At 39.9% G+C, this 27,528-nt stretch overlaps 1 protein-coding gene and 1 pseudogene across 4 annotated transcripts in view; both read right to left on the bottom strand.

Annotated features, from left to right (window-relative positions):
* The window catches only part of MGA (MAX dimerization protein MGA), a 174,815-nt gene that overhangs the window by 130,523 nt on the left and 16,764 nt on the right, over nucleotides 1-27,528 (bottom strand). The window contains exon 2 of one of the 4 annotated variants that reach the window (XM_049104415.1): nucleotides 24,855-24,887. The exons of the other annotated variants lie outside the window; for them this stretch is intronic. The gene's annotated coding sequence lies outside the window, so the exon portion shown is untranslated. The remainder of the gene's footprint in view (nucleotides 1-24,854; nucleotides 24,888-27,528) is intronic. 4 annotated transcript variants of the gene reach the window in all.
* Nucleotides 865-5,905, bottom strand: LOC125754083 (60S ribosomal protein L35a-like; annotated as a pseudogene).

Raw genomic sequence — 27,528 nt, 5'->3', positions numbered from 1 at the left:
ATCAACATTTTAAATGATTTCAAGTGCTAATATCAGCAGTTCTTATTTAAACACATTCCTGACTTGCAAAGAAACCTTTCCAGAGGGCAGCCCGGGTGGCTCAGTGGTTTAGCACTGCCTTCAGCCCAGGGCGTGATTCCTGGGGACCCAGGATCTAGTCCCACATCGGGCTCCCTGCATGGAGCCTGCTTCTCCTTCTGCCTGTGTCTCTGCCTCTCTCTCTGTCTCTCATGAATAAATAAATAAAATCTTAAAAAAAAAAAAAAAGAAAAGAAAGAAAGAAAGAAAGAAAAGAAAAGAAAAAAGAAACCTTTCCAGATATAAGGTAAAGCCTGAGAGGCCTAAGACTCTCACATTACAGCCCTAAAACAACAGAATCTCCAGTATCTTCTTGCTATTTGAAACATTTTTAGTAAGTTTAAAAAAAAAAAAATTGAAAGGGAGAAAGAGTATGTGCATGCACGCACAAGGAGGAAGTACAGAGGGAGAGGGAGAGAGAAACCCAAGCCGACTTTGCGGTGAGCAGGGAGCTGAAAATAGGGTTCCATCTCATAACACTGAGGTCAGACCTGAGCCAAAACCAAGACTAGGATGTGTAATCCACTGCACCACCCATGCCCCCAGATTTAGTAAGCTTTTTTTTTTTTTTTTGAAGACTTATTTATTTATTCATGAGAGACACAGAGAGAGAGAAAGAGAAGCAGAGACATAGGCAGAGGAAGAAGCAGGCTCCCTACAGGAGCCCGATGTGGGACTCAATCCGAGAACTCCAGGGTCATGCTCTGAGCCAAATGCAGACAGATGCTGAGCCACCCAGGCATCCCTAGTAAGCTTTATTTTTTTTTCCTAGTAAGCTTTATATACTCTATACAAAGCATATATAACTTTCTCTAACATATTATTAACAGTAAGCTACAGATTTACATGGTATTTCAAGTTTCTAAAGCATTTTAACATATACGTTGTTCATTTTTTTTTTAATCTACACCTTTATTTATTTACTTTTCAGTAAGTTTAAATCCTTGAGGGGTACAGCATCACACGGATTCTGTGGCCAATGGCTTTCGCAGGAAGGTTGCTTTGGAATTTGGCACGAACCATGTTTCCATGAGCACGAGTTACTTTTCCCCAGATTACTCTGGTTTTGGTTTGCCACCAGGAGTTACTGTGTTGTTCTTTGCTTTGTACACATACATAAGCACATCGCTTGCCGAGATAGAACTCAGTTTCATCTCGAGCATAAACACCTTCGATCATAAACACCTTCGATCTTAAGTAGAGCTGTGTGTGCTCCCTCTGGTTCCGGAGACCCCATTTATAGCCGGCAAAAATGGCCTTGGACCAAAGCCTTCCAGACATAGTCGTCGCTTTAGGAGTCCTGTTCCCAGCAGGCCTCCACAGGCTCCAAGATGGCGGAAAGAGAGAAGCCTACTTTGTTCATTTTTAACTCACATGAAGTCTCTAATACAGTCAAGGCAAGCATTAATATTCTTTTACAGTAAGAAAACTAAAACCTAAATTGTCCACTGATTATAAATCACATAGCTAAAATGTGACAATGAGGCACAACCACCTCCAATTCTTATCTCTCCTACTCCTTTGTCCTCAATCACTTACCTGCAACCTTCCTATCCATCTCTGTTTTCTAAAACCAGTCCCCACCCAGACCCTTAAGCCTAGAACCCCCAAAGCCTGCAGAATCTTCAAGTAACTCCTTTTTCCCACCCACAATATCTCCCTTTCCTCTAACTACATCTCCACATTCTATAAATATGATCAACTCTTCCTCTCCTTAAAAAAAAAAAAAAAAAATTCCTCAACTCTGCCTATCCTACAAAGTGTGATCTACTCTCTTTCCATCCTTTCCCTGTTTAAACTCTTAAAAGTTGACAACTGTAGGCACCTGTATCACACTTTTATCTCTCCACTAAAACATTTATTAAAAATAATAATAATAGGGGATCCCTGGGTGGCTCAGCGGTTTGGCGCCTGCCTTTGACCCAGGGCGCGATCCTGGAGTCCGGGGATCAAGTCCCACATCAGGCTCCCGGCATGGAGCCTGCTTCTCCCTCTGCCTGTGTCTCTGCCTCTCTCTATGTATGTGTCTATCATAAATAAATAAATCTTAAAATAATAATAATAATAAAATAAAACATTTATTAATTGAAGGTCACCAGTGAATTTTTAGTGGCCAAACCCAATAATCACTCTTCAGTTCTTATCCTTAGGTGTTCAGTCTTTGTCCTAAGGTAACGGACACCACCCATCACTCTACCCTTCCTAAAACTTTTGTCACCCCTGAGCTCTAGGTCTTTCTTTCATTTTCCTACCACTGACTTCTTTTTAACCTTATTTAACTTATCCTTTGCAAATTATCTACCTACACATTTCTGCAGAGGTTCCCCTCCCTGCCTTTTCTCTTCAGCTAAACACTCTCCCTGAACAATCTCGTCAATGCCAATGCCCTCAATTACTAAGCATATGGCTACGATTTCCTAAACTTTATGGTCTCAACAAACACTTTTTCTTTTTTTTTTAGGAGAAAGCTAAAACAAAACAAAAATGAGTATTTATCAAATCTCTGGGCAGGAAAAAGAAGAGAGAACCATTTTGTAAGCTTGGAAACAAAACACAGGGGCACCTGGGTGGCTCAGTAGGTCAAGCGTCTACCTTCAGTTCAGTTCTTGATCTCAGGGTCCTGGGATCGAGCCCTGCATGGGGCTCCCTGCTCACCAGGGAGTCTACTTCTCCTTCTCCCTCTGTGTGCTCTCTCTCAAACAAAAAAATAAAATTAAAAAAAAAAAAACACAGATTTGATTGTACAAAAAATTTAAAGTTCTATAAGCTAAGACAAACAACATGTGAAATAAGGAAAATATGCATATTACACACATATCCATAAATATATAACTTGATAAATAAATGGAAAAATAAGGATATTTAGAAAGAAAGCAAACTGTTTCTAAAAACCACTAAAAATGTTCAACATTACTAGCAATTAAAGAAGTTCACTTCAGGCCTTTTTTTTTTTTTTTTTTAAGATTTATTTATTCATGAGAGACAAAGAGAGAAGCAGAGACACAGGCAGAGGGAGAAGTAGGCTCCCTGCGGAGAGAGACAGAGGCAAGACTCCACCCCTGGACCCCAGGATTCTGACCTGAGACAAAGGCAGACTCAACCACTGAGCCACCCAGGTGCCCCCAGGCTATTATTTTTTAATACTGGCAATCCATATAGCTTTCATAAAATTTTAAAACTGTCCTTGAATCCTCCAAATCAAGAATTACCACTACTCTAGAGGCACCATATGGCTGAGCTGGTAAGAGCATCCAACTCTTGATCTGGGCTCAGGTCATGATCTGATGGTCATGAGATGGAGCCCCAAGCCCTGCGGCTGGCTCCTCACTCAGTGGGGAGTCTACTTGAAGATTATTTCCCTCTGCCCCTCCCCACTCATGTGCCAGCTTTCCCTCTCTCTCTAAAATAAATAAATAAAATCTACGTTAAAAAAAAACTACTACTATTCAAGACACATCTCTATTCATGTTCTAAGACTGCATTACGTGGTGTGGGGGAGCTTTAGAACTTTGACAATCAGCAGTTAGTTCTCATCCATAACTATCTGCAGATTTTTTTTAACTGATGCCAGAAACATAGGTAACCAATATACAGAGCTTATTTGGTGAATCTTCAACATTACTCTGTTTTCTGGACAAACACCTATAGATATGGTATGGGACATTACTAATTCCCTTTGCCCAGATAGATTTGTTGAGCCTGGTGACAACACACACATCTGGAGCTCCCCTCTCCTTCATGGCAAATTTCTGGGTCTCTTTGAGTGCCCAAAGGGCACACTTCTTCAAGTCTACTCCATGAGTGCACTTGCTAATGGTGAGAGTGTGTCCTCTGGTCACTACCTCAATGATGGCAGAATGGCCCTTCCTTTTCTCACCACCCTGCTTTGAGCTATGTGTCAGGTTTCAGTTGGAAAGAGCTACGAGTCAGGTCTCAGTTGGAAAGGAAGAATGTGAAATATTATTGCATTAGCTTTTAAATAACATTATGCTATGTTCTTAACGCTCATAGTCATACCTACCACATGTCAGGCACTCTTCTAGGTGCTAGAGGATATAGCAGTGAGCAAAACAGATAAAAATCACTGTCCCAGGATCCCTGGGTGGCTCAGCAGTTTGGCACCTGCCTTCGGCCCGGGGTATGATCCTGGGGTCCTGGGATCGAGTCCCACGTCAGGCTTCCTGCATAGAGCCGGCTTCTCCCACTACCTGTGTCTCTGCCTCTCTCTCTCTCTCTCTGTCTCTCATGAATAAATAAATAATTTTTTTTAAATCACTGTCCCGGGGATCCCTGGGTGGCGCAGCGGTTTGGCACCTGCCTTTGGCCCAGGGCGCAATCCTGGAGACCCGGGATCGAGTCCCACATCGGGCTTCCGGTGCATGGAGCCTGCTTCTCTCTCTGTCTGTGTCTCTACCTCTCTCTCTCTCTCTCTCTCTGTGTGTGACTATCATAAATAAATAAAAAATAAAAAACTAAATCACTGTCCCTCTGGAGCTTTTACAGGATTCCAGTCTAGGGATGGGAAGAAGAGACAAATAAAATAAAATGTGTAATATATAGGGATCCCTGTGTGGCGCAGCGGTTTGGCGCCTGCCTTTGGCCCAGGGCACGATCCTGGAGACCCGGGATCAAATCCCACGTCAGGCTCCCGGTGCATGGAGCCTGCTTCTCCCTCTGCCTGTGTCTCTGCCTCTCTCTCTCTCACTGTGTGCCTATCATAAATAAATAAAAATTTAAAAAAAAATTAAAAAAAAATATGTAATATATATGTTATATGGTGACTAAGTGCCATGGAAATAATGTAGGAAAGGAAATTAGCAGTGTTGAGAAGGGTTATAAGTTTAAATAGTGTGGTTAAGGACTCAATGAAAAGGTAACATTTAAGTAAAGGGAAGATGTGAGGGAATAAGCCACATCTGAGTGAATATGCCAGGCAAAGGCCTGCAGGTAGAACCTTTCCCAGAGTGTTTGAGGGATAGCAAGGAAGCATTAAAGCTAAAGAGAAGTGATAGAGAAGAATAAGAATTGAAAATGAGATCAGGGGATGCCTGGATGGCTCAGCGGTTGAGCATCTGCCTTTGGCTCAGGCCGTGATTCCACAGTCCTGGGATCAAGTCCCACACTGGGCTTCCCGCATGGAGCCTGCTTCTCCCTGTGCCTATGTCTCTGCCTCTCTCTCTGTGTCTCTCATGAATAAATAAATAAAGTCTTAAAAAAAAAATGAGATCAGAGGAAATAATTGGGGGAAGAGGAATCAAATTACTTAATGTCCACATGGGTCCTGAGTATCTCTACACATATCTTCTGAGTATGCTAAACCACAAGGCTTAACTGTCCTCTAATTTTTTTTTAAGATTTTATTTATTCATGAGAGACACAGAGAGAAAGACATAGACATAGGCAGAGGGAGAAGCAGGCTCCCTGTGGGGAGCCCAATGCAGCGGGGGTGGACACACACACGGCACGACACACAGGACAGGGGACAGGACTCCATCTCAGAACCCCAGGACCATGACCTAAACCAAAGAACCAAAGGCAGATGCTCAACCACTGAGCCACCCAGACGTCCCTGTCCTCTAATTCTAAGCCACTTCTATGGCTACTCACGTCGGGAATTAATAAGTAAGACAAGGTGACCGACCACAGCTTAACTACTATATATGACTGCTCGCTCCAAGAGGATGTGTGGGGAGTTGGGAGATTAGGGAGTAAAAGGAGATCAGGGCTCAGTTTTGGACAAATTTAAAATCTATTAGACATCTAACTAGAGATGGTTTTTTTTTTAATATTTTTTTAATTTTTATTTATTTATGATAGTCACAGAGAGAGAGAGAGAGAGAGAGAGAGAGAGGCAGAGACACAGGCAGAGGGAGAAGCAGGCTCCATGCTCCGGGAACCCGACGTGGGATTCGATCTCGGGTCTCCAGGATCGTGCCCTGGGCCAAAGGCAGGCGCCAAACCGCTGCGCCACCCAGGGATCCCTAACTAGAGATGTTGGGTAGATAACTGAATTGAGTCCAGATTTCACAGAAAAGGCCAAAGCTGAAGATATAAATTTGAAAGTCATCAGTATAAGAAACTAAATGAGCTGAGGAAACAGTTTTGGTTTTGTTTTTTTGTTTTGTTTTGTTTTGTTTTTAAGATGATAACCACACTGTGAGCCCTGGAGCATTCCAACATTACAGCAGGAAGGACAAACCCTTAGACAGGAGTAGACCTAGGAGAATGTGATGTCCTGGAACCAAGTGGGCAAGTGGTTTGGTTCAAGGACAAGAAAGTAATCTACAGTGGCACAGTTGCTGAGAGATCATGTAGAATGAGGAAGGACTGCTAGATTTACCAATGTGGAGATAAATGGTTATAAAGTATAATTCTAGTGGCTCAATGGGTCTATCTAAGTGGCTAAGGGTCCATCTTCAACTCAGGTCATGATCCCAGGGTCTGGGGATGGAGCCTTACGTGGGGCTCCCTGCTCAGCAGGAAGTTTGCTTCTCCCTCTGCCTCTGCCTCTGCCTCTGCCTCTGCCCCTCCCCCGACTTGTGCTCTGATCCTCTCAAAAAAACAAAATCTTAAAAAAAAAAAAAAAGTATAATTCTAGAGAAGCAGTGGGGACAAAAGCCTAATTGAATTTAAGAAAAAATGAAGGAGATTAATTGAAGACATTGAACAAGAATTTCACTCTAAATAAACATACATTTATTGAATGATGGAAAAATGCATGATGTTTAATCCTGTCAAGTATGCAGTGAACTGACATACTTTGCTCATGTTAAAATAAAACAGAACCACCTCTGGAAAGAGCCCAAACACAAACCTCAACCGGTTTTTAAAAGTGTAAGATATACAGATAGATAATATAGATCTCCAGAAAAAGAAAAAAACCAAAATGTTAAAGCAGCATTATAGCAGCATTTTGGGATTAAAGCTGACTTTAATTTTCTTTTTTATAAATTCCTACATTCTTCAAATGTTCTACAATGAACGTGTATAACTTTTATAATAGATTTTTAAATTTTCATATCTTCTGCCCCAGAAGCTAAATCAAAGTATTGCTCCTAAGAAAACACCTTGAAACCTAGAAAATGTTTTATGCGTCAATATTTTTATCCTGTTCTTTTTTTTAAGATTTTATTTATTTATTCATGAGAGACACAGAGAGAGAAAGAGAGAGAGAGAGAGAGGCAGAGACATAGACAGAGGGAGAAGCAGGCTCCATGCAGGGAGTCTGACGTGGGACTCAACCCCGGGGGTCCAGGATTAGGCCCTGGGCTGAAGGCAGCACTAAACCACTGAACCACCTGGGCTGCCCTCCGGTCTCTTTAAACATTAATAACACCCAGTTTCCAACAATAGGGGCCAGTAAAAGTTTAAGGTTATGTTTTCTCAATTTAGAAGAATGTTAATTAGGGCAGCCTGTGGCCTGGGGTGTGATCCTGGAGACCCCGATAGTGTCCCGCGTCGGACTCCCTGCGTGAAGCCTGCTTCTCCCTCTGCCTGTGTCTCTGCCTCTCTCTCTCTCTGTGTGTCTCTATGAATAAATGAATTTTAAAAATCTTAAAAAAAAAAAAAAGAAAAATGTTAATTAACTGGAAAAACGTTTATAATAAACTGTTAACTGAATAAAACTAAATAGACTCATCAGATATGCTTTGTCTCCCTAATCTCCTCTAAATCAACGGTAAAATCTCTCTTAAAAAGGAAAAAGATGGGACACCTGGGTTGCTCAGCGGCTGAGCATCTGCCTTCAGCTCAGGGAGTATTCCAGGGTCTGGGGATGGAGTCCTGCATCAGGCTCCCTGCAAGGAGCCTGCTTCTCCCTCTGCCTATGCCTCTGCCTCTCTCAAGAATAAATAACATCTTAAAATAAATAAACAAACAAATAAAAAGGAAAAAGATGACAATGAAGTCTAAAGAAAGAAGAAGAAGGGACAAGGGGACTAGTAAAGGACACAACAACAAAATATGTAAACAAATTTTGTCATTTAGAAAAATGTTTAAGTGATTAGAACAGAGGAAGGCACTAATTAAATGGCTGGGCTCAGTGGGGGGCGGGGGGTCCCCAAAATGAACAGCCCATTGTACTTGAGTAAATGTTTGAAAGCAATTGTCTATTTACATTCTTTCACTTCATAAATGTTTCCTAAATGCTAAGTGCCAGATTCTATAAAGTACAGAAAAATGAAAAAGTCCGTTAAGTTCACCTCCTTATCATCTAGATTGCCATTTTGAAGTTTGTAAACTAAGCTAATAATTTATGCCTGTCACTTAAACCAACAGTCAGAAAGCTAGAAGAAATGCTGCAATGAACACACCAACTCTTTCTAGCTAATTCTAAAAAGTGATACAAAATGTCATTACACACATCCTCAGGAGGTACATAATTATAATTACTCAGATCAACAGACCTCTTTAGCAACCCTTAAGAGGACTCTGTACTTAGGTTAAAAATTTGCCTATTAACACATTTAGTGCTTTTCTTTTAGTATCCACTGCTTTGAGTTTTCATGTTTCTAGAGATATTTATGATGTATTTCTTTTAGAGAAAAATTGAAACTTCAATATTCTGGGGCAACTGGGTGGCTCAGTTGGTTAAGTGTCTGCATTCTGCTCAGGTCATGATCTCAGGGTCCCTGCTCAGCTGATGCCTGCTTTCTCCCTATGCCCCCCCCCAACCCCACTCATAATCACCCTCTCAAATATTTTTTAAAAAAACAAACTTTAATATTCTATCTTATGCAAAAGTATTATTTACTTCATTCCTCTTTTTATCAGGTAAGCTACAATGGAAAATATTTACATTCCGAGTGACCATGAGATTACAGGATTGCTAAAGTGAGCTGGGTTTCCATTAAGAACATTACAATTCAGGGTGCCTGGGTGGCTCAGTGATTGAATGTCAGCCTTTGGCTCAGGTCGTGATCCCACGGTCCAGGGATCGAGTCCTGCATCAGGCTCCCCACAGGGAGCCTGCTTCTTCTCCCTCTGCCTATGTCTCTGCCTCTCTCTCTCTAATGAATAAATAAAATCTTAAAAATTAAAATTTATCTGCATCAATGAACTGGAGAAAGACAGAAGTAAAAGGTTAAATACAAGGTTGGCCATTATTAAGTACATCCTTAATCAAAACTAGAAAATATAATAGAAATAGCTCCTAGCAGCCCAAAAAAAACAAGGAACAGAAATAAAATGATTATTTCCATCTTCCAGATGGAGATATGCAACATTTGGATAACTTATAATAGTGGTCATATCAGAAAAAAAAAAAAATCTGTATGAAAAATTAGAGCCAGTCATCCCCAACTAAGTGATTCCCCATATTGTAACTTAATAGTTAATGTCAATCTCCTAATAACAAGGTCCTTCCTACACAATTTATATCAACAGGTGATAAATTAAGTAAGTGGTAGTGATGAATTATCAAGAGCTTTTGCTTAAACCCAAAGGACAACTGAGAGATTTACTAGATTTAAAAAGTGGTGGTATGGAGATCCGTGGGTGGCTCAGCAGTTGAGTGCCTGCCTTCAGCCCAGGGCATTATCCTGGAGTCCCCGGGGATGGAGTCCCACATCGGGCTCCCTGCATGGAGCTTGCTTCTCCCGCTGCCTATGTCTCTGCCTCTCTCTCTCTTTATCTCTCATGAATAAATAAATAAAATCTTTAAAAATAAATAAATAAAAAATAAAAAGTGGTGGTACATATGTCCATGGATTGGAAGAATACTGTTAAAATGTCCACACTACCTAAAGCAATCTACAGACTCAATGCAATCCCTATCAAAATATCAGTAAGACTTTCCATAGAACCAGAATAATCCTAAAACTTGTATAGAACCACGAAAGACCCCAGGTAGTCAAAGCAATCAAGAAAGAAAAACAAAGCTGGAGGCATCACAATCCCAGATTTCAAATAACTATAATACAAAGCTTCAAATCAAAATACCGTTACTGGCACCAAAACAGAACCCATAGATCAATGGAACAGAATAGAGAACCCAGAAATAAACCCACAATTATATGGTCAATTAATCTACCAGAAAGGAGGCAAGAACATACAATGAGAAAAGACAGTCTCTCCAATGAATGGTGTTGGGAAAACTGCATGGCTGGCTACATGGAAAAGAATGGCACTGGGCCACTTTCTTACACCATACATAAAAATAAGCTCAAAATGGATTAAAGTCAGGGTGCCTCGGCAGCTCAGCTGATTAAGCATCCAACTCTTGATTTCGGCTTAGGTCATGATCTCAGGGTCATGAGATCAAGCTCTGTGCTCAGCAGGGAGTCTGCTTGAGATTCTCTTCCTCTTCCTCTGCCCCTCCCTCTGCTCACTCACTCTCTCCAAATAAAAGAATCTTTTTTTTTTAGTTTATTTTTTTTTTAAGATTTTAATTATTTATTCATGAGAGATACAGAAAGAGAGAGGCAGAGGGAGTGGCGGGCTCCATGCAGGAAGTCCAATGCAGGAGGATTTGATTCCAGTACCCCAGGATTACGCCCTGAGCTGAAGGCAGAAGCACTTAACTGCTGAGCCACCCAGGCATCCCAATCAATCCTTTTTTAAAAAATGAATTAAAGACCTAAAGGTAAAGCATGAAACCCTAAAACTCCTAAAAGAAAATACAGGCAGTAATCTCTTGGATATCAGCCTTAGCAGTATTTTCTGATCTGTCTCCTCAGGCAAGGGAAACAAAAGCAAAACTAAACTATTGGGACTAGATACACTGAACAAAAAGCTTTCACACGGAGAAGAAAACTATCAACAAAACAGAATGGGAGAAGATATGTGCAAATGATATATCTGATAAGGAGCTAATATCCAAAATATGTAAAGAACTCAAACACCACCAAAACAACCACCACCACTTACTACAAACTACAAAATGGGCAGAGGACTTAAACAGACATTTTTCCAAAGAAATACTGATGGCCCACTGACACATGAAAAGATGTTCAAGTCACTTATCAGGGAAATGCAAATCAAAACCACAATGAACAATCATCTCATACCAGTCAGAATCGAAAAGTATCAAATACTCTCAAAAAGACAAGCAACAACCAGTGCTGGTGAGGATATAGAAAAAAAGGAACCCTTCTGGACTGGTGACAGAAATGTAAACTGGAGTAGCCGCTATGGAAAACAGTACAGAGGTTCCTCAAAAATTCAAAAACAAATACCATATGACCCACCAATTCCACTACAGAGTATTCACGCAAAGAAAACAAAGACACTAATCCAACAAGGTGTACGTAATCCTGTTTATTGCAGCATTAAGTACAACAGCCGAGATACGGAAGTAACATTAAGTTTCCATCCATAGATTAACGAATAGGGTAGCAATACTTAAATCAGACAGACTGAAACAAAGGCTGTAACAAGAGACAAAGAAGGGCATTACATAATGATAAAGGGATCAATCCAACAAGAGGATATAAAAATTGTAAATAAGTAGGGACACCTGAGTGGCTCAGTGGTTGACCATCTGCCTTTGGCTCAGGTCGTCATCCTGGGTTCCAGGGATCAAGTCCCACATCGGGCTCCCTGCATGGAGCTTGCTTCTGCCTCTGCTTCTGTGTCTCTCGTGAATAAATAAATAAAATCTTTTAAAAAATTGTAAATAACTACACCCAACATAAGAGCAACTAAATAAATAATGCAAATACAACAGACATAGAGAAACTGATGGTAATACAATAATAGTAGGGGACTTTAATTAACATCCCACTTAGATCAATGGACAGATCATCTAAGTAGAAAATCAGTAAGGGCACAATGTCTTTAAATGACACATTAGACCAGACAGGTCAGATTTTCTATACATTCGAGTGTATATGGAACATTCTCCAAAACAAATCACACACTAGGCCACAAAACAAGCCTCAATATATTTAAGAAAACTGATATCTGAGCATTCATTTTTTCCAACCACAGTGGTATGAAAATAGAAATCACAAGAAAAAAATGGGAAGAACACCAACGCGTAGAGGCTAAACAATATGACATTAAACCACCAATGAGTCAAATAAGCAACCAAAGACAGATGAATGCAGATATGATATATACATACAATGGGATATTATTCAGCTTCAAAAAGGAAGCAAATTCTAACACATGCTATACTATGGATGAACCTAAAAATATTATGCCAAGTAAAATAAACTACACACAAAAGGACAAATATTTTTTTGAAGATTTTATTTATTCATGAGACACACAGAAAAAGAGAGGCAGAGACATAGGCAGAGGGAGAAGCAGGCTCCATGCAGGGAGCTCAATGTGGGACTCAATCCCAGGACTCCAGGATCACGACCTGAGCCAAAGGCAGAAACTTAATCGCTGAGCCTCCTAGGCTTCCCAGGATAAATATTTTATATGAATCAACTTATATGAGGTACCTAGTGAAGTCAAATTTATAGACACAGAAAGTAGAATGGTAATTACCAGGGCCTAGAGAAAAAGAGAATGGAAAATTTGTGCTTCATGGGTACAGAGTTTCAGTTTGGACAGATGAAAAAGTTCTGGAGACAGATGATAGTGATGCACAACAATGTAAATGTTTTTTGTACTATTATGTACTATTAAAAATGGTTAAATGGGTAAATTTCATGTTATGCATATTTACAATAAAAAGTGGTGGTAACATTCTCAAACAAACATCATAGGTAAAATTTGAGTAGAATAGCTAAGATAGGACCTTATCCTCTCCTTTGAAAATAACCCAGTATATTATGAGGATTAGCTAAGGCTAAATAACCTTTGTAGGAGCCTGTGGGTGGCTCTGTCACTTAAGCTCCCAACTCTTGATTTTGGCTCAGGTCATGAGATCAAGCCTGCTTAAGATTCTTTCTCATCCTCTCCCTCCAAAGCCCACTTGCACTCTCCTCCTCTCTCTCAAAACAAAAACAAAAAAATCTCTATAAAGAACGAATAAATCGTAATGCTGCAAGTTTACTCACTAATCTCAAAGAATGATCCTTTATGTATCTGAAGTTTTATTTTAGTACAAGGTTTATAAAAGACATGAATTATTTTCATCTATCCTCATGTCCATTCATAGTCCTGATTTTCAAGATAATCCACACTGTGGTCTCAAAGAGCTCCTTCATCTTCTATTTACCATCATTTCCTGCCATAAATATTCCCCTCAATCCCACTGGTTTACTACTATACCATGAACATACTTTATACTGACCTTCCTATGTAAAACTCTGCTTCTCCCTTTAGAATTTGTTTCTCCATTTTTATTTTATTTTTTTAAGATTTTATTTATTTATTCATGAGAGAAACAAAGAGAGGCAAAGACATAGGCAGAGGGAGAAACAAACTCCCTGCAGGGAGCCTAATGTGGAACTCGATCCCAGGATCCGGGCAGATGTTCTACCATTGAGCCACCTGGGTATCCCTGTCTATTTTTAATAGCACAGTTACTGAGTTCTAGAACTTTGAACCAAAATGGTCTGAGTTCAAATCCTTCCTGCACCACTAGTTAACTATGTGACTTTGAACACAGTGCTGGGAAAGCAAAACTAGAACTGCCTTGTCACCACCATTATGAATATATGTCACATCCCGTAAGTAGGGGAAAAGAAAATACTTTGCACTTTGAAATAAAAAAATAAGAATCATACTCTCTGTACTTCCAACCTTCCAAATAAAATCTTGAGTTGTTGTTGCTGTTGTTTTTAAAAGATTTCATTTATTCATGAGAAACAGAGAGAGAAGCAGACATAGGCAGAGGGAGAAGTAGGCTCCCTGTGGGGAGCCTGATGCAGAACTCAATCCCAGGACCTAGGATCATGACCTGAGCTAAAGGCAGCCGCTCAACTACTGAGCCACCCAAGTGCCCCTTGAGCATTTTCTATAACATTTTTCCTTAACTTTTACAGTGCTGGTATCCAAAACAACGCTATACCCTTTGTGGATATAATAATCATGTTAGAAAACTATTTTTCCACCAGGACAAGCTAATGTAAACTCAATAACTGGTGATTTCATGTTTTTTCCCAATAAATACCATCTATTTTTAAACTTTTTTTTTTAAGATTTTATTTATTTGAGAGAGAGAACACATGAGCAAGGGGAGGAGCAAAGGGAGAACCAGACTCCCTGCTGAGCAGGGAACTCCACATGGAGCTTGATCCCAGGCCCCTGAGACCATGACCCAAGCCAAAAGAAGACGTTTAATCAACTGAGGTACCCAGGCATCCCAAGACTTTTTTTTTTATATGATTTATTTATTTATGAGAGAGAGAGAGAGAGGCACAGAGACACAGGAGGAGGGAGAAGCAGGCTCCATGCTGGGAGCCTGACGTGGGACTCGATCCCGGGACTCCAGGATCGCGCCCTGGGCCAAAGGCAGGCTCTAAACCGCTGAGCCACCCAGGGATCCCCAGACTTTTTTTTTTTTTTAAAGTAATCTCTACACCTAACGTGGAGCTCAAACTCAACCCCGAGATCAAGAGTCGCATGCTCCAACTAAGCCACCCAGGTGTGCCCTTGTATTTTTTAATTCTTATTCTTTTTTAAGATTGTTTTTATTTTAGGGCAGCCCCAGTGGCCCAGTGGTTTCGCGCCACCTCCTGCCCAAGGTGTGATCCTAGAGACCCAGGATTGAGTCCCGCATCGGGCTCCAAGTGGAGCCTGCTTCTCCCTTTGCCTGTCTCTGCCTCTCTCTCTGTGTGTCTCTCATGAATAAATAAATACAATCTTTTTTTTTTTTTTAAATCCTTGATAGTCACAGAGAGAGAGGCAGAGACATAGGCAGAGGGAGAAGCAGGCTCCATGCACCGGGAGCCCGACGTGGGATTCGATCCCGGGTCTCCAGGATCGCGCCCTGGGTCAAAGGCAGGCGCCAACCGCTGCGCCACCCAGGGATCCCAATACAATCTTTAAAAAAAAGAAAAGGGATCCCTGGGTGGCGCAGTGGTTTAGCATCTTTCTTTGGCCCAGGGCGCGATCCTGGAGACCCAGGATCGAATCCCACGTCGGGCTCCCGGTGCATGGAGCCTGCTTGTCCCTCTGCCTGTGTCTCTGCCCCTCTCTCTCTCTCTGTGACTATCATAAATAAATTTTAAAAATTTAAAAAAAAAGAAAAGATTGTATTTATTTTATTTTTTTTTTAATTTTTATTTATTTATGATAGTCACAGAGAGAGAGAGAGAGAGGCAGAGACATAGGCAGAGGGAGAAGCAGGCTCCATGCACCGGGAGCCTGATGTGGGATTCGATCCCGGGTCTCCAGGATCGCGCCCTGGGCCAAAGGCAGGCGCCAAACCGCTGCGCCACCCAGGGATCCCCGATTGTATTTATTTTAGAGAGGACTACACACATGCACACTTGCGTGGACTGGAGTAACAAAAAAGGAGGGAAAGGGAGAGAAACTGAAGCAGACTCCCCACTCGGCACTGAGTTAGACAACACAGGACCCCATTCCACAATGCTGAGATCATAACCTCAGCCAAAACCAAGAGTCTGATGCTTGACTAAGCCACCCATACACCACTTTCCAGATCATTTTTTTATGATTTTCATACATATATACAGACTCCATGAAGACATAAACTCTAATCTCCAGTTTCCTCATTTCTACAACAGGAATGGTAACTTTGTCTCATAGGGTTACTATAAAAGATTAAATGAAAAAAATATACATAAAATGTTATGTGCATAGCCAGCACAAAGAAAAATCCCATTCATCTCTTAAGGTCCAACTTAAATTATACCTTCTTCATCAGACTATTCAAATGTTAGTAATTTTTTTTTCTTCAGTCAAGTTTCTCCAACATGCAAGGGCCTTGTCATATAGTGCCTTGGGTCATGGCCCATTCTACAGCTGGCAAACTCCTGGAGAGCAAAAATTCAGTCTCCGTATTTTTCAGAATTGACACAGGGATCTACACAAAGTAGGTATTCAATAAGTTAAAATAGTGCATATTTCTAAGAAATAGAAACCTATATAAGGTTTCTTTCCAGTACATCTAGTATTCAAGTGTTGCCAGACTCTGAACTATGTAAAAAGGAGCTGTCTTATGTTACCAAGTATATAATAAAAGCCAACTGCTTTAAAAAATAATAATAATAAAAAATAAAAAATAAAAAAAAATAAAAGCCAACTGCTTTGCTTTTAAATACATAAAATCCCACTGATAAGGCAGTTTGTCTATTTTTTCTCTCCATCTGAGAGTTAAGTGCTTAAGAAGAAAGCAAATCTAACAACTCTATTTTATTTATGTATTTCAATTTTAATGATCTTATCAACTTTAACAATTCATCAATCGGGGATCCTGGGTGGCTCAGTAGTTTGTTGCCTCCCTTTGGCCCAGGGCGTGATCCTGGAATCTCAGGATCGAGTCCCACATCAGGCTCCCTGCATGGAGCTTGCTTCTCCCTCTGCCTGTGTCTCTGCCCCTCTCTCTTTCTGTGTCTCTTATGAATAAATAAATTAAATATTTTTAAAAAACTCATCAATCAGGCAGCATCCAATGTAGCAAATAGAAAGGAGCTCCAAGGAGGTATACAAAATGAAAGACTTTTACAGGGAGAAGGGAGAGGAATGAAGAAAGTTATACTACGCAAAAAAGTGGTTATGGTAAGGTCACTGTATTCAGGGATGGCAAGGGTTTATCAGGCAGATTATCTAACTAGTGCTGATCAGGTGATTCCTGATTGGTTTAAGATTCCATTTCTGGAAGAGCCAAAACTGGATTAAGATAACTCTCCATGCAGGTTAGCATAAGTGACTGTCTTTTGGCCCTATTTGTGATCTTGTTTTTTAACAATCCCCCCTTCTAATCAGACCTCTAACAATTTTACTTTTAGTAATAAAATACAGTTGGCCCTTGTACAATGCAGGGGATAAGGGTGCCAAACCCCATGCAGTCAAAAATCCACATATAATTTTTGACTCCCCAAAACCTTTACAAATAGCCTACTATTGACAGGAAGCTTTAGCAGTAACATAAACAGTTAATTAACACGTGTTTGTATATTACATGTATCATATATTGTATTCTTACCACAAAGCAAGCTACAAAAAGAAAATGTTATGAAAATTATGAGAAAATACATTTACAGTACTATACTGCATTTATTGAAAAAAATTTGCACGTAAGTGAACTCACACACAGTTCAAACCCATGTTGCTCAAGGGTAAATGTATATGCAAGTGTGCCTTAACAGTAAATTAAGCTTCCAACTCTTGATTTTAGTGCAGGTCATAACCTCAGGGTCATGGGATTGACTATCCGGCTCCACACTGGGTGTTTGTTTAAGATTCTCTCCCATCTCCCTCTGCACCTCCCTACCTCAAAAACGCACATGTGTGCACGCTCTTACTCTATAAAAAAATTTTTGTTTTAAATTGGGACGCCTCAGTGGCTCACCGGTTGGGCGTCTGCCTTCAGCCCAGGGTGTGATCCTGGAGACCCGGGTTCGAGACCCACATCGGGCTTCCTGCATGGAGCCTGCTTCTCCCTCTGCCTCTGCCTATGTCTCTGCCTCTCTTTCTGTGTGTCTCTCACGAATAAATAAATAAATAACATATTTAAAAAATAATAAAATAAATAAATAAAATTGGAAAAATAGCCTCTACTGTACCATCAACCCAAAAAGGTAAAAGGGGACAAAGCAAAATGAGTTATTTAAAGTCTATCATATCTAGTCATGAAAACAATTTTGGGTATTTATTCTGAGAGCTTCACAGAAGTAAAAATAACCAAACGAAATTAGTTTTAATTAACTACTAAGAAACAGGTGAGACCAATATGAAGAAAATAAATTTCTAAAAATGATAAAAACAGAAAAGAATAAATAACTATCTCATATTCTAGGATGGTAGATTCAATGTGAAGATATCCAATTGTCCTCAAATTATTTTATAAATCCAAAACAATTCTAATCAAAATCACAACAGAACATTTTCTGAAACTGGGCAGCCTGGGCGGCTCAGCGGTTTAGCGCTGCCTTCAGCCCAGGGAGTGATCCTGGAGACCTGGGATCAAGTCCTACGTTGGGCTCCCGGCATGGAGCCTGCTTCTCCCTCTGCCTGTGTCTCTGCCTCTCTCTCTCTCTCTCTCTCTCTCTCTCTCTGGGTTTCTCATAAATAAATAAAAATCTTAAAAAAATAAATAAAAGAACATTTTCTGAAACTTAGTAATCTAATTCTAAAACCTAACTAGAAATCAAAATGAGAATATCCAATAAAACTTTTAAAAAAACACAGCAGGGGATGGGGCACCTGGATAGCTCAATCAGATGAGCATCTGACTCTTGATTTTGGCTCAGGTCATGATCTCAGGGTTCTGGAATCATGCTCCACATCAGGCTCCATGCTCAGCGGGAAGTCAGCTTAGAGTCTCTCTCCCCCTTACTCTGCCCCTCCCCTTGCACTAAAATAAATTAAATAAATAAATAAATAAATAAATAAATAAATAAATAAATAAATAAATCTTAAAAAACAAAGAGTAGGGATGCCTGGGTGGCTCAGCCATAGAGTAGCGTCTGCCTTGGGCCCAGAGCGTGATCCTGGAATCCTGGGATCGAGTCCCACATTGGGCTCCCTGCATGGAACCTGCTTCTCTCTCTGCCTATGTCTCTGCCTCTTTCTCTGTGTCTGTCATGAATAAATAATTTTTTTAAAAAAAGTCATTCTCTAACACAAACACATCTTTAAAAGAAGAAAAAAGAGTAGGGGAGCTTTCTCCATCTGCTCTCCAAAACTATAAAATAGGAATCTGAAATGGTATGCAGTATTGATGCACAGATAAATATACAGAAGAGAAAGACTCCAGACACTAAATGGGAATTAAATATATAAAAAAAGAGGCAGTTCATCAGAAAGACAAAGTATAATGGTGGTGGTGGTTGCCAGATTCAGGCAAGGGGATTATTTTTATAATAACCATAGAGTTTCGGGCAGCCCGGGTAGCTCAGGGGTTTAGTGCCACCTTCGGCCCAAGGCCTTCTCCTGGAGACCCAAGATCGAGTCCCATGTCAGGCTCCCTGAGTGGAGTCTGCTTCTCCCTCTGCCTGTGTCTCTGCCTTTCTCTGTGTCTCTCATGAATAAATAAAATCTTTTAAAAAAGAAAGAACCATAGAGTTTCAGTTTTACAAGATGACAAGAATTATGGGGAATGGATTGTAATGATGATTTCACAATGTGAATGTATTTAATACCACTGAACATTTAAAAATGATTAAGATGTTCACCATTGAATAAGGTATTGAACTGTTGAATCACTATGCTGTATACTTGAAACTAGTAACACTGTGTGTCAACTATACTTCAATAAGAATATATTTTAAGTAACAATAATAAACTTATATAAAAAATAAATTTTAAAAAAATGGTTAAGATGGTATATTTTATGCTATGTGTATTTTACCACAATTTTTTTAAGGGGGGGGAGCACAGTCAGTTAAGTGCCCAACTCTTGATGTGGGCTCAGGTCATGATCTCAGGGTCTTGAAACTGAGCCCCTGTCAGGGTCATGCTGGGCATGGAGCCTGCTTACAATTCTCTCTCCCTCCCTCTATCCTCCCCCGAACCTCTCTCTCTTTAAAAAAAAAAAAAAAATTAAGGTGCATTCCGAGTTATTAACAGCAGTACTGGTGAAGAGGAAAAAGACTGGAGGGAAGACGGAAGAGCAGGATAGATACCATGCGGTATCTAGAGGGAAGAAGGAAGAGCAGAAAAGGAAGAACAGAAAAGATACCATGAAAGGAAATTTCCTTTTCTTTTTTTTTTAATTTTTTTTGAACATTTTTATTTATTTATGACAGTCACAGAGAGAGAGAGAGGCAGGGACATAGGCAGAGGGAGAAGCAGGCTCCATGCACCGAGAGCCCGACGTGGGATTCGATCCCGGGTCTCCAGGATCGCGCCCTGGGCCAAAGGCAGGCACCAAACCGCTGCGCCACCCAGGGATCCCGGAAATTTCCTTTTCTAATCTATAATCTCTTATAAATTTTTTTTACCATACATTACCTATGTTTCAAAAAATGAAATTTAAAAAAAATGAAATTAACAAAAAAAAAGTTAATATGGTTCTCCCTCAATCAAAAATCTCAGAAAAGAGTTATGAAAAAATTGAACAAAACCAAGAATAACACTAGGAAGTATACAGAATTAAATAATATCATGCTTACATTTTCTGAATCAACGCTGTCTGATGACTATAAGAAAAAAATAAATGTGAAAAACTCATAAAAGTATTAAACTGCATTTAATTATACATTTGACAAATCATCTTTGCTGAAAAAAATATTCACTGAAATTAGACACCCCAGGGCATTTGCTTTTTCCTGGTTATAATACTTCTTATATGTGATTACCTTATAAGTCTCTCCATGACCCAGAGAAAAAGTATTATAGAAAACAGAATTTCAGCTTCAGGTACATACACAGTTTTTTAATTTTCAGTTGAACTGGACAGCCGTCCAACTCACTTTCATGGGCTCATACTGTGCTACCTTCAAGTCATACAGAAAAACAAAGTCAATATCGTATTTCTTCATTGTATTTGCCTGCCTGAAACTAAAATTAAAAGCTGCCCAGGGAAAAATCAACTACCATATGAGATTCATTTAAAAGAATATGCTAACAAATGAATGAATGAATGAATGAATGAATGAATGAATGAATGAATATGCTCGGGGGGGGGGGGTATCTGAGTAGCTCAGTACAGACTTGGAGAAGAACAGTCTAGGCTAAGAGAAGGTAAGTGGAAAAGGCATTAAAGTCAACACAAACAGCCCATTCAAAGAAAAAAATCAGCTTGTGTTGCTACAGCTTAGAAAATGAAAGGAAGAATGGCAAGAGGTAAGGTTGCAGAGAAAGGCAAAGGTGAGATCACCTAGCATGTTGCAGGCCACAGTAAGGAGTTTGGATCTTATAAGCCATATTTTAAGTATCTGATTTCTGTGCTTTAATTTGTACTTTAACTTCTCAATTTCGGCCCTTATTGCCTCACTTCAGGGCTATATCATTCTAAATCTTCTAAATTTCCTTCCTAATTTTAGTCTCTTCCCACTCAAACCCATTCTCATCACCACAGCAAAATCAAACATTTTTATAAAAGCAGTGTTATACATTATCACTCTTCTGCTCAAAAACCTTTGAGGGGCAACAAGATAAAAACACCAGTTTCTTAGTCAGAAGCTCACAGCTCCCTGTAACAAGGCTATAATCCTCTCCCTCTAACTTAACCTTCTATCATACCCCTAAATAAAACCTCATTCTAACCAAACTGCTCCCTGAAGATACATGCATTTCCCACCATAAGACTTTAGCTCACAGTATTCATCCCTCCATCTCCCCAAACTTTATATCCTTGACTCTTCTACATCACATTTCTCCTGCAAAGTTCTACCTAAGTAGGGGGCAAGAAAGAATACTCCCTCTGAGGAAATAACATGAGGGAAAGCATAGAAGCTTGAATAGTACATGATAATCACACAAAAATCATGTCTATGACTGAGCAAAGGCATGGTGAGATATAATAGAAATAAAGCCATTCAACAGGATGGTTAAGAGCTATGTGACCTTATGCAATTTATTTAACCTATCTGGCCTTTAGTTTCATCATCTGCAGACTGAAGGCAGTTAACAATGCCCGTGTCACAGTATTCCAGCAATTTATTCACTCATTCAGCAAACATTTCCTGAGCGCTTATTCTGTACACCAGCATTGTTCTATGAACGTGGAGATAGCAGTGAACAAAACAGACAAAAATCTCTGCCCATGGTACTTAAATTTTAGTAAGGGAACCATCAAACAAGCAAAATAAATATACAATATATGGTATCTAGTGAGAGAGGAGACAGAAAACTAAATAAGGCAGAGAGAAGGGGGAAAAGAAAAAAATCAAAATTTGAATCAAGACATAGAATTGAGGAAACAGCCATGCAGTACCATACAGAAGAAATCAGAAATGAAAGGGCATGATCAAGGAAAAACAATGAGGCTAAAGAGCTGGGGCACAGAGTGGAGGGTAAGTGGTAAAAGATGAGGTCAGAGAAGTTATGGGGGGGGATCGGGTCAACAAAGAACCTTAACAGTATCTCTGATTTAACAGCACCTCTAGCTGCTATATTAAGAATATAAGAAAATCAAGGTCAGGAAGAAGAGACCAACCACTTAGATTAAATTAGATAATGGTGCTTAACACAATGCCTAATATATAAGTAGATACCCCTTAAAAGGTGGTTATTTTTCCAGTGAGAATGAATTTCTCACACTATTGGACCAAACACTAGTAAAATAACCAGCTGAAGCAAGGCAAATGTATCTCATAACTTTAGGCTCATCAAAAATAAAAATGTTTAAATAAGTAAAGACAGGGGGATCCCTGGGTGGCTCAGAGGTTTGGCGCCTGCCTTTGGCCCAGGGCATTATCCTGGAGTCCTGGGATCGAGTCCCATGTCAGGCTCCTTGCATGGAGCCTGCTTCTCCCTCTGCCTGTCTCTCTCTCTGTCTCTCATGAATAAATAAATAAAATCTTTTAAGAAAAAATAAATAAGTAAAGACAACTTTATAATTCCCTATTTCCCATACAATGTAGAAGATCTGGGCAGCCCTGGTGGCGCAGCGGTTTAGCGCCGCCTGCAGCCCAGGGCGTGATCCTGGAGACCCTGGATCGAGTCCCACGTCAGGCTCTCTGCATGGAGCCTGCTTCTCCCTCTGCCTGTGTCTCTGCCTCTGTGTGTGTGTGTGTGTGTGTGTGTATGTCTCTATGAATAAATAAATAAAAAATTTTTTTTAAATGTAGAAGATCTGAAGGTCTGCTCCTGTCCACATCTTTAGTAGTAAGCCACTCTAAATGCAGTATCCTCAAAACAAACACACCCCAAATTAAGGAGAATTTTAGGAAACAAAGTATGCTACAACATAAAAATATTTCAACCTGGAAAAATCTGTTCTTTTAAAATCTACTATTTCAAATGGCACCAATACTGGCTACCTCCATTAATCTGATTATCTTAAATTCTCAGAGGCGATACAAAATGCTGGTTGCAAGAAATGGAACTATTTAAAATAAAAAGGCATTTATAACACTTTAATAGAACTGCAAAGTAAGGGCACCTAGGTGGCTTAGTCGGTTAAGTGTCCAGCTCACATCACGATCTCAGGATCATGTGATAGAGTCCTACTTGGGGGCTATGCTGGGTGTGAAGCCTGCTTAAGATTCTCTCTCCCTCTCCTTCCCCCGACCCCACGCTTACCATTCTCTCCTCCTCTTAAGGAAAAAAAAAAAAAAAAACTGCAAAGTAACCTGCAGTACTGAAAAACTTTCATTTTGAAAATATAAATACAGTTAACAGCTTGGAAAACTATGACTGATAGTCATGAATAATAATCCTGATAAGTGGTCATCTAGGTGGTGAAAGATACATGTGTATGTACTCTGTACTCTGACCTCTCCTTCCCAACCCAGAAAATACAAATTAGAACCAAATTCCTATGTGACTCTAATATCTTTCTTAGGCTCAGGGCTACAGGACTATCCCATTCCTATTCCTTAACCTTAAATTGTTCTGGTAATACCTCAAGCATTCCCAGACTTTGACTATAAATCAAAACTCCACACCACAGGAACCCCACAGTTGCAGGAAGTAGTTATATGGACTGCCAAAAGCACTGAAAAAAGCATTTCAGTTTACAAGATGATGATTATATTGATACTAATAGCAACAACTATTTAGTAAGTGCTTACTATAATGCCAAGCATTGTTTTTAGCACTTTATCTAATTCTCAGAATAAGCCTAAAGTAGATATTATAATCCCCGTTGTACTGATAAGGAAAAGTGGTGGGAACCAAGAAAAGTTGGGGGATGGGGCAAAGACAGACAAAAAAGACTGGTTGAAACAAAGAAGCAAGAAATCAGAACAGCAAGGGACTTCTCAAAAGGAATATTGGAGGTTAGAAGCAAGCCCTCCAAAAATTCTGGAAAAAAAAATGACCTCCAACCTAGATTTCTATTATTCTATTCTCATGGATGGTAAAGTTGATGGGTCTATGATAGGGGTCATCAAACTACTCAGCCTAATGTTTTTGTAAATAGTTTTATTGAAACAGCCACATTCAACCTGGCTGGCTCAGTCAGTAGAGTTTGCAAATCTTAATCTTGGGGTGGTGAGCTCGAGCCCCACAGTGGGTATACAGATTACTAATAAAAATAAATAAATTAAAAAAAAAAAACACAGCCACACTCATTCATGTATCATCTATGGCTGCTGTAATACAATAGCACAGATGAGTTGCTGAGGCACAGACTCTGTAACCCATAAAGCATAAAATATTTGTTATCTAGTCCCTTACAGAAAAAATTTGCCGGGATCCCTGGGTGGCACAGCGGTTTGGCGCCTGCCTTTGGCCCAGGGCGCGATCCTGGAGACCCGGGATCGAATCCCACGTCGGGCTCCCAGTGCATGGAACCTGTTTCTCCCTCTGTCTGTGTCTCTGCCTCTCTTTCTCTCTCTCTCTGTGTGACTATCATAAATAAATTTTTAAAAATTTTTTAAAAATTATAAAAAATAAAAATAATAAAAATCCCTTATCTTTAAAAAAAAGAAAAAAAGAAAAAAAAATTTGCCAAACTCTGGCCTATGAATACAAAAGCCAGTAAGAACCAGGGAAATGAAGGACTGATGGCAGCTGAAAAGAGTTTGAATATAATGTTGGAAAAGCGGGGTAAGACTGTAATGCATATTTTAGATTTGCAATGCTACTTGAAGGGAGTGCCAAAAGATCAGTTTTCTGATTTTTATCCAGATACTTACCAGCTATCATTTCAGGAATTCTGAAGAAGGCACCTAGAAAATATACAGTCATCATTAACTTATTTGGAGAATAATTATAAAATATATAGATTTCCAGAGGTTTTGCTTCTTTTATTCTCTGGTTGCCCATCTTTTGAATGTTCTACTACCATTTTTTTTTTTTTTTAAGTAAGCTCTACACCCAACCTGAGGCTTAAACTCACAACTCCAAGATCAAGAGTCACATGCTCTACCAACTGAGAGAGCCAGGCATCCCGAATGTTCTACTACTTATTAGCACTTCCAGTGAAAGTGGACAGGGAAAACAAAAATATGTGAAAGGTGGGACACCTGGATGGCTCAGCAGTTCAGCATCTGCCTTTGGCTCAGGGCGTGATCTCGGAGTCCCGGGATCAAGTCCTGCATCGGGCTCCCTGCATGGAGCCTGCTTCTCTCTCTGCCTACGTCTCTGCCTCTCTGTGTGTGTGTCTCTCATGAATAAATAAATAAATCTTAAAAAAAAAAAAAAAGGAATAACATACTTATATACTAAAGAAATGGGCCAGCCGTGCCCAGTGGCTCAGTTGAGCATAGACTCTTGGTTTCAGCTTGGGTCATGATCTCAGGGTCCTGAGATAGAGCGAGCTCCTAGTCCAGCTCAGGCACTCAATGAGGAGTCTACATGCCCTATCCCTTCCCTTTTGCCCCTCCCCCCATTTGCGATCAAGCTTGCTTATGTGCTGTCAAATAAATAGATAAAACCTAGAAAAGAAAAGGGCCATATCCAAGGACTCCAGGCAAAACCCCAGATATAAAAAGAATTTTCAGGGGATCCCTGGGTGGCGCAGCGGTTTAGCGCCTGCCTTTGGCCCAGGGCGCGATCCTGGAGACCCGGGATCGAATCCCACGTCGGGCTCCCGGTGCATGGAGCCTGCTTCTCCCTCTGCCTATGTCTCTGCCTCTCTCTCTCTCTCTCACTGTGTGCCTATCATAAATAAAATAAAATAAGAAATTTAAAAAATAAAATAAAAAAAATAAAAAATAAAAAGAATTTTCATTAAGGTGAGAGTCAAGAGACATGGGGTTCTATTCAGGAACCCTGGTTGACTACTGGCAAGGAGAGAATCCTCTGGCATGCTTGCACTATGTGATAGTGCACTACCACACCCAGAGAAACTTTTCTCAAATTCCTTGAAAGTCTATGCAGAACCAACAAATCGACATTCAAAAACAGTCATGAGGGATCCCTGGGTGGCGCAGCGGTTTGGCGCCTGCCTTTGGCCCAGAGCACGATCCTGGAGACCTGGGATCGAATCCCACGTCAGGCTCCCGGTGCATGGAGCCTGCTTCTCTCTCTGCCTGCCTCTCTCTCTCTCTCTCTCTCTGACTATAATTAATTAATTAATTAATTAATAAATACAGTCATGAACCACTGAACAGTCCATGAGGATTTGCAAGGATTTAATGACAAGTCTCAAAATCAGAGACAATTTTCATTAACACTGCCTAGAATATTTAAGATGTGGGAGTGGATTATGAAGATAATCTTTTTTATGAAGATAACTTAAAGGGTCATTTGAAGGTTGTCACAGAAGCGCGAATAGACTATTCCATATGCTCTAGAGGATCCTGGAATGGAAGTTTCTGAATGGAAGATTTCATTTCAGTACAAAGAAAAGTGGTAAGCTCTCTATCATCAGCTTTGTAAAGGAGAATCAGAATCTGACTGGGGTTTTTTGTTCTTATTCTTTACCAATTATATTTAATTTCATTTTTGTTTTTATCAAAGTTATCCATGAACAGAGACTAAATAGGTGAATAAATACAATGGCTTATTACCAAAGATAATGATCCTTTACTCCAACAACTTCCCAATTCCCAGAGGCAAATTTTCAACTTTTACGGCTGAATCTTTTGGTATATAGTTCCACACCATTATATACTTTTTTTCTTTTCTCCAGTTTTAGGCAGTATTAACTTCCCATCATAGATTAGAATTTAGCCCTCTTTCCTCTTCACATCTCTACAGATGTGCACACTTCCCATCCCCTAGTCTTCCTAATATAATTATTTAATTCTTATTAAATCAATACTCAAGGTTCATATAAATCCTATTCAAAGCTGGGGATGCAGCATACTTATTAGACTAGGCTACACAAACAGATCCCAAAATATCAGCCTGGAAAGTGAATATTTAGGTCATTAATTAAGCCAGTTCTCTTGCAGAGTCATCCCAGGACTCAGGCTGACAGTAATTCTGCCATCTTGACTACAGGCTTTGGAGGCTGTCTCAAATGTTGCAGCCAGAGGAGGCTGACAAAACTGGAATACATGAAGGAGGTCACGACTACTTCCACCAGAGAAAATAAGTCACATATCTAATTAAACTGTAATAGAGAATGGGAGATTCTGACAAATCATGCCCAAAGAAAGGGAGAGCAAATTTGCATAGTTGGTGGTCTTTGCCACATATGCCATGATTACTTTTTCTCAAAAAAAAAGTAAAAAAAAAAAAAAAAACAAACAAACTGTAATGAATCTTAGAAACAGATGGCAGAAAAGGGAAGAGAGGATATAAGGGAAAATAAGTCAGTTAACTAAAGAAAGATTAATAAACATCCCACAAAAATGGAGGAAAATTAAAAGATGATTGATTTATTTAAGAACTCTCCTTTTGTTATATACCACACTCCAC

The sequence above is a fragment of the Canis lupus genome, chromosome 30 (genome assembly GCF_003254725.2).
Source record: "Canis lupus dingo isolate Sandy chromosome 30, ASM325472v2, whole genome shotgun sequence".
Lineage (NCBI taxonomy): Eukaryota > Metazoa > Chordata > Mammalia > Carnivora > Canidae > Canis > Canis lupus.
The sequence above is the reverse complement of the archived record's forward strand: the minus strand, read 5'-3'. Positions and strand labels throughout refer to the sequence as shown.